This window comes from Bos indicus, chromosome 19 (assembly GCF_029378745.1).
Source record: "Bos indicus isolate NIAB-ARS_2022 breed Sahiwal x Tharparkar chromosome 19, NIAB-ARS_B.indTharparkar_mat_pri_1.0, whole genome shotgun sequence".
Classification (NCBI taxonomy): Eukaryota; Metazoa; Chordata; class Mammalia; order Artiodactyla; family Bovidae; genus Bos; species Bos indicus.
In genome coordinates, this window is record NC_091778.1 from 44,579,420 (window position 1) to 44,587,215 (window position 7,796).

General features: G+C 48.6%; 1 non-coding gene across 1 annotated transcript; it reads right to left on the reverse strand.

Moving 5' to 3' along the window:
• Positions 1-207: 207 nt before the first annotated feature.
• Positions 208-398, reverse strand: LOC139177888 (U2 spliceosomal RNA). The gene has a single exon (XR_011562352.1). It is a non-coding gene; the product is annotated as a U2 spliceosomal RNA (small nuclear RNA).
• Positions 399-7,796: the final 7,398 nt, after the last annotated feature.

Consider the following 7,796-nt stretch of genomic DNA (forward strand, 5'->3'; position numbering starts at 1 on the left):
TCCCTCGCAAACTGTAAGAAAACCTGAGTAAACTTAAAAAAAACTTTCTATTTATTTTAATTAAAACCTAATTACTTTACAATATTATAGTGGTTTTTGTCATACATTGACATGAATCAGCCATGGGTTAAAATCAACTTTCCAAAGTAATTCAATGCTTAAAATAAATGCACCAGTTTCTATCTTTGGGTACCACAGTTGTCCCCAAGGGGGTGCACCGTTCCTGGAGATACTGCAATACCAGGTCGATGCGTGGAGTGGACGGAGCAAGCTCCTATTCCAACTCCCTGCTCCAAAAATCCATTTAATATATTGTCCTCGGATAGAGGACGTATCAGATATTAAACTGATAAGAACAGATACTACACTTGATCTTAGCCAAAAGGCCGAGAAGCGATAACTGTTCCATCGCCCGTCGCCGTCACCGTCCTGCTGTCGTGCATGTTGCACTCAGTGTGACCGGGTCCCCGCTCACTCCAGGTCTCCCTTCCTTTGCCTCGTTGACAGTGCTATGGCGGCACTACACCAGACTCTCGGGCAGAAGTTGGATTCTCCACATTGTAAAAGAGAAATCCCGCATCTGCCGTGGCTTTGTGGTTCTCGGGCGGAAGCGCCGTCTGGAATCTGCATGCCCCGCCCTCTGTCGCCAAGAAGGCGTGGCTCCGGCGGGACCGCAGCGCCCTGGGGACGGCCTCGGGGCGGCGGCAGGGGAGCTCCTCCTTGGTGCTAGTGGAGAGGAGAGACCCGACCGGAGAGGGTGCGGGGTGGCCGTCGAGAGGGACCCGTGCGACGAGCTGTTGGCCGAGAGTTTTCCTGAAGACAAGGTCGCAAGACTCACTCGCTAGAAACGCCTGGACTGCAGTGTGGTACAGAGGCCTCCGCCTGCGGAGAGAGGGGCTCCGTAGGGTCGGGTGTGTGGAGGGGGCTTCCCTGCCAGGCGGAAGGCGGATGGCCCACAGTGGGGAAGGGAGGGAGCGTGTGGATGCGGAGGGCGGGGCCGGGCCGCGGGAGGGGTTCACTCCAACTGCAGCGCCCTTGCCCTTCGGTGCTTCTACGAACCAAACCGATCCTCGGACTCCTACCGAAAGCTCCCTCCGCCTAGGCCCTCGTTTCCGTGCCCTTCCTCCTCAGCTGTGGGCCTCGCTGATGGCTCAGATTGTCAAGAATCCACCTGCAAGACAGGAATCATGGGTTCGATTTCTGGGTCGGAAAGATCCCCTAGAGGAGGAAATGGAAACCCGTGACAGAATTCTTGCCTAGGAAATCCCATGGACAAAGAGGATCCTGGCGGGTCACAGGGTCCCAAGGAGTCGGACGCTACTTAGCTACTAAACAGCAGGAAACATTATGTTGATCTGAACTGTCACAGCCACTAGCCACATGCAGCCAGGGATCGCTGGGCAGGTGGTTCCGCCCAATTCAGAGGTACTGAAAGTGGAAAACACACATGGGATTTCAAAGACTTAGTATTAAAAATTGTAAAATATCTCTGTAATGTTGATATTGAAATGATATTTTAGATATCTGTTTTGTGGGGGGCGGGGGGCAGGGAGGTGTGCCTCAGGATTTACAAGAACTCTGAGAGATGGAACCCTTGCCTTGTCTTTGAAAGCATGGAGCACTAACCACTGACCACCAGAGAATTTCTGAGATATCTTGAGTTAAAGAACATATTAAACTTAATTTCCCTTACTTCTCTTTATTTATTTATTTGTATATGCGTAAGAGTATTTAAATTTACCTGCAGGAGGGAACTGCCTGGTGGTCCAGTGGTTAGGCCTCAGCGCTTTCATGCAGGAGTCCGGGTTCCATCCTTGGTTGGAGAACTGGGATCCTAAAGGCCACAAAGTGGCCAAAGTAAAAAAAAAAGTTATGTGTGTGACTCACTTATTTCTTGAAAGCACTGTTATAGACGGAAGTGCTGAGAGGCTAAGCATCTTGACTAATGTGAAAAGAAGTAAGGATTTGCATTCAAGCATCCTGCTAACCACTGGGGCCTCAGGTTTTTTAAACCAGGGGTCCTGATATTTTAACTGTGGGTGATAAGAATGCCTCTTTGACGAGCATACTTGTGAATCTATCCGTGGAAATGCAAGCACATGGAAAAGTCTCAATGAGAACACCCTAGGAAAAGTCATTTCTTGCCTGTAAAATAGAAATGATTCCATTTGAAATCTTGCATACTATCTACACCTACTCACCCTGAGCCTACTGTTTCACATCCCCTCTCCCTGGTCTTGTATTTTTGCTGGCTGTCAAGTGGCTTTGACACCCTTGATGCTCACATGGAATAGATATACATGTAGATATGGACGCGGACACATAGAATGTAGGTATAGTCACAAATATACAGCCATTAGTGCTGTATTGTCTTTCATCTTGATGGGAAACCTTTTGTTTGCTGGTCTAGTCTCAGTACCTATGGTAGTGCTCCAAATGTATTTGATTTTTGATGAATATGTGTTGAATGACCGGATGAGGGTCCAATGAGACAATGTATAATATGCTTAGCTTGGGTCTGACAAATTCTTCAAATTTCTGAGTCGGAAATTCTGGAAGGAGGCTCCAGCTCTGTGTATATCAAGTCTTCCAGATGATTCTGACAAACTCCCAAATTTGAGCATGCACCCATTCGTGTGGGCCAAACAACATGAGTGACTTGACAGAAATCTATGAAATCAAGAAGCTGAATCAGGGACTTCCTGGTGGTCCAGTGATTAAGTATCTGCCTCCCAATGTAGGGGACATGAGTTCGATCCCTGGTGTGGAGCTAAGATTCCCCCATACTTCGAGGCAACTAAGTCTGAGTGATCAGATACAGCCAGATAAGTAAATACATTTTTTTTAAGTGAAAGTGAAGTTGCTCAATCATGTCCGACTCTTTGCAACCCCATGGATGGTAGCCTACCAGGCTCCGTGATCCATGGGATTTTCCAGGCAAAAATACTGGAGTGGGCAGCTGAATCAAACATATAAGGTCTCTGGGGATTAGCCCCTTTGTTAAAGCTCTAAAGAGTCCCTCAGCTCGGATAACTGGCCAACAGCGAGTTCCCTGCACAGTGTGAGCCTGGCTCTCTCTCGTCAACTCACCTCTGTCTCTCTCTGGTGAGCTTGTTCTTCCCCCCTCACAGCTGTTGGCGGTTGCTCCCATGGCACTGTCACCCTCTTGGGGCTCTGGCTGCTGTTCCTTCCTGATCACCCAAGGCCCCTCTTGATGCCAAGGTCTCCCCAAGTGCCAGTCTCCTGTGCAGATGGATGCTGGAATCTGTCCCCTAGTGGTGTAGATGGATGCTGGAATCTGTCCCCGAGTGGATCTGTCTCCTAAGAGACCACAGCCTGCTGCAACTGCCTCTTCACAACCTTCTCCATCCTCCAGCCTCCTCCCGCCTCTGCCTTCCCGGCACCAGCTATTAGGCCCTCAGGAAAAGCATAAGAAATGTCACTGAAATCAGATTTCCTGCTCAGAAAATGTTCATTTACATCTGATCTTACCTCCACAAAAACAACTTGAAAAGGGTGGCTTTTCCATTCTCTCTGTACATTCAAGCTGTAGTGAAGGTACTGTCTGAAAGGAAGACTCCAGGGAAGTTCCCTTGTGGTTAGTTTAGTGGTTAAGACTCCAAGCTTTCACTGCCAAGGGCAAGGGTTCAATACCTGGTAGCAGATCTAAGATCCCACGAGCTGGGTGGCATGGCAAGAAAAAGAAATAAACAGACCCCAGAAGGAAGGAAAGGAACCTGTCCAACTTCACTCTACCCACTTTGCTTCAGGTTTAGGCAGTGACAGACTCATCCACCAGGGGGCAGCATCTGCTCCTTTTCTGCCCTGGCCTGGGCTCTGGGACTTAGTTTTGGATGAGCTGCCTCTGAATGGGCCCCTGGTAGGAGAAAAGGGTCTTCAATGGCCCCCTTCCTCTCAGTTTTTCTTTTTTCTTTTCACACTCATTCTAAGTAGTAGGTTGTGTTTTCCCCATTTTATTCTTGTTTTTTTTTGGCCATGGAATCTCTTTTCTCCAGCCAGGGATGTAACCGTGCTCTGTGCAGTGGAAAACACAGTTGTAACCAATGGACACGCAAGGAATTCCCGCTTTGTTTTATTCTTGAGGAAGAAAAGCTGGGATTTGAAATATGTGTCTTTGTGATTCCCTGGCGGAAGCTGCTCTTGGACCTCATCTCCCCTCCCATCCCTCCTCCTGCCGACTCCTCTCCTCCCTTCACTTGTGCACTCAGCAGGTCCTCGGTTGGGATGCAGTGGAGACAAGGATGTCCTCAGCTGCTTCCTAGGTGAGCCTCACCCATCCTGTACCCTCCCCTACTCCAAAGCCTGAGCCGTCCTGCGGAAAGGGACCTGGAATCTCTAAGCCCCTCTTTACATGCTGAGGAAATCAAGCCTCCTAGCGGAAAGTGGTTTTCTAAGTCAGCCTACTTGTCAGGACAGGAGTCATGATGACTCTCAGCTCAGGGTTCAGACCACCAGGCCTTAAGGGGGGGCCTATCCAGTGTCATCCCTTGCATGGCCTGTTTTTCTCCTTTAAGAAATCCCTCTTCCCCAAGGCCTGAGGGTTCAGTATTACCCAGACCTTGCCTGGAAGTACAGGGTTTTTAGGTGTCCCTCCCAACCCCCAAGGTGTCAGGGACCCCAGACCTGGAAACTCCCGGCTAAGGCTGGGTGCTTAGTTCCCACACTCAGGGCACCCCTTGAGTATATGTAGTCCATCTATCATATAGCCATGAATTATGGAGGATTTCCTGATTGCCTGCTGTGTGGCAGGCACAGTGCTGGGCACTGTGGAGATGTGGCTGAGAAGAACCAGCTTCTGGGCTCAGCGCTTGGTCTGGTGGGGAGACAGCTCTGAGGAAGACCCTCCACTCAGCAGCTGGAATCTAACCAGGTCAGGGAGCCAATGGGAGGAAGCAGGTAGGTCCCAGCTAGTCTGTCCTTCTGTCTGGAATGCTTCCTTGCCCCTTGTCCATTCAATCTTGCCTCTGATGTCACCATTGGAGAGGCCTTCATGAGCACCTCCTCCTCCATGTAAAGTAGCTCTCCCCCCAGTCACTCTCCAGCACATTTCCCTGTTTTATTTTCCTCGATGGCTTATGTCACTATCTGAAATGAGCCTCTTTAGTCATTATCTGTCTCTCCCTACTCCTCATCGTAATGTCCACTCTATGAGAGCATGTCCTTATCCATTTCACTGAGGCCTTCAGACTGACAGGTACTCCATCCATGAATGCTCAAAGTAAGAATGTTCTTGAGCATTGTGTATCCTCCAATGTACTAGGACCTGGGCTGTGATCTTGTGGAGAGAAAGGGCTGTAGAAATGAGGCTGCCGGTATAAAAAATGGTGACTAATGGAGGAAGGCTCCCTGGGCCCCAGGCTGGTTGTGGAAATGGGAACTGGAGTTGCCATTTTAAAGGAGACTGGACTGGTACAGGCCCACAGACTGGTGCTGAGCCCAGTCTGAGCCCAGGACTGAGCCCTTTCTTTCACCCCCACCTTGCCCCACCTCCTCCTTCCCATTTGTTCATCAACACCTTTCTGGGCAAAGGCAAAGGATGAAGGGTGGGGTGAGATTTCCAGTTTCAACTCCCTTATCAGATAATCAAGTTATAATTTCCCTCTTGTGTGTGAGGCCCAGGAGATGTAGGAGAAATGTCAAAGAAGTTTCAAAGGTTGTGGAAGAAACACAAAACAATGTGTCTGTTTTCAGTTTCCATGCATTCTCTGTTTCTCTTTGTATTTTTGATTTCACAGCCATTTTATCCAAGCCAAGTTTGGCCAGTTTTTAGCTGAGCGACACTGGACAAGTTACTTCACCTTTCTGTGGTTTGCTGTTCTCTTTTTAGAGTAACTCTACTTACGACATGGTATGAGTTGTATATTTAAGAAGGAATATTGGGGATTCCCTGGTTGTCCAGTGGTTAGGATTCTGCACTTTCACGGCTGAGAGTGAGGGTTCTAGCCCTCACTGGTCATAGAATTAAGTTCTTGCAAGCTTCGAGGCCAAAACTAAAAAAAAAAATTTAAAGAAAGAAAAGAATAAAAGGAAAAGTGTGCAAAGTTCCTTGACCACAGCTTAGCATACAGTGGCTACTTAAATAGGCCAGTTGTTCCCAACCTCCTGGTCTGTGCTGTCTTCCCCTCTGCTCAGTTCCTTTCCTATTCCTTAGCTCCTGCTGCATCCTGCAAGCCCCCAACATGGCGGGTATAAAAGCTAATTACTTAAGGTCTTGATCTCTTAAGGGATTTGGGGAAGCTCCCTGCATCGTTAAGGAAAACCAGGTGGCTGGTTTGTAGCAGGAAGGGGAAGAGGAGGTGGCAAGGCAGGCTGGTGCTAAACAGATGGGAGCTAGTGGGTAGGACGGGCTAAGCCCTCCTGTCTGGCAATGGCTTCCCTTTCCTTTTCTTTTTCTTTCTTCTTCTTTTTTTGATATTTATGTATTTTGCTTCATCAGCTTTTAGTTGTGGCATACAAACTCTAAGTCGCAAGATGTGGGATCTAGTTTCTTGACCAGGGATCAAACCGGGGCACCCTGTATTGGGAGGGCAGAGTCTTAGCCACTGGACCACCAGGGAAGTCCCCATCCTCCTCTTTTCTAATCACCCTTACAGACAGTTTTCTAAAAAGTTAATATTGTGATGCATAATAAATGCAGGAATCCGGCTTCCTTGTAAAAATGGAATAGCATAGTCAAAATTTGCTTCTCCTTTGATCCCCTTCTCCACGTTCAGTTTTACCTTTCTCCCTGCAGGTAATCAGTTAGCCTTTGGTCACACTGCCCCTTTGTGACATCTCCTCTTCAGTGCTGCCCAGACTAAATCAGGCTGTAGTGACTGGGGAGATGCCACGCAGTGCTGTCCACCTCCCAACCAGTCCTACACAGAACTCATTAATTTCTGGAAACCTTTCCAGGGGCTTCTAGTTGACACTTTCCCTCCTCTGAAGTCCTACGCATGCTTATCTCATGATTTACAAAGTCCCAGTGCTCCCTGTCAGTGACCAGTCTTGTCTCCCTCACTAGAGTATAAGCCCTCTGAACCCAGGCATTTGTGGTCTGCACATCCGCTATGTCTTCGTAGTTTCTTTGGCTCGTGCGGCGCAAACAGTATGAATGAAGTCAGCAAACACCCTGGGAAGTGAAGAATTTTGCCTTTATCAATTTGAACAAGGTAGGGTCTGCTATGGCAGGCACTCTGACCAGAAACTGGGGGAATTCTGCTAATAATCTCCTGACTAGAGAGACTGAATAGGTAAGTGGTGAGGGACCGAGGCATTGGATTCAGACATGTCCTTGCTCAGCCATTTACTAGCTATGTGTGATGTTAGACAGGGACTTTCTAGGTGGCCCAGTGGTAAAGAATCTGCTTGCCAATGCAGAAGACTCAAGAGACAAGGGTTCCATCCCTGGGTTGAGAAGATCTCCTGGAGAAGGAAATGGCAACCCACTCCAGTATTCTTGTCTGGAAAATTCCATAGACAGAGAAGCCTGGAGGGCCACAGTCCATGGGGTGGCAAAGAGTTGGACTTGACTGAGCACACACGACATTAAACAAGTCATTGAGCCCTTCAGAGCTTTCTTCACCTGTGTAGTGAGACCACACCAGTCCCTACCTCCTGGGCTGTCATGGAGATCAGTAGGGGTAATAGGTCGGAGAAGGCAATGGCACCCCACTCCAGTACTCCTGCCTGGAAAATTCCATGGACGGAGGAGCCTGGTAGACTGCAGTCCATGGGGTCACTGAGGGTCAGACACGATTGAGCGACTTCACTTTCACTTTTCACTTTAATGCATT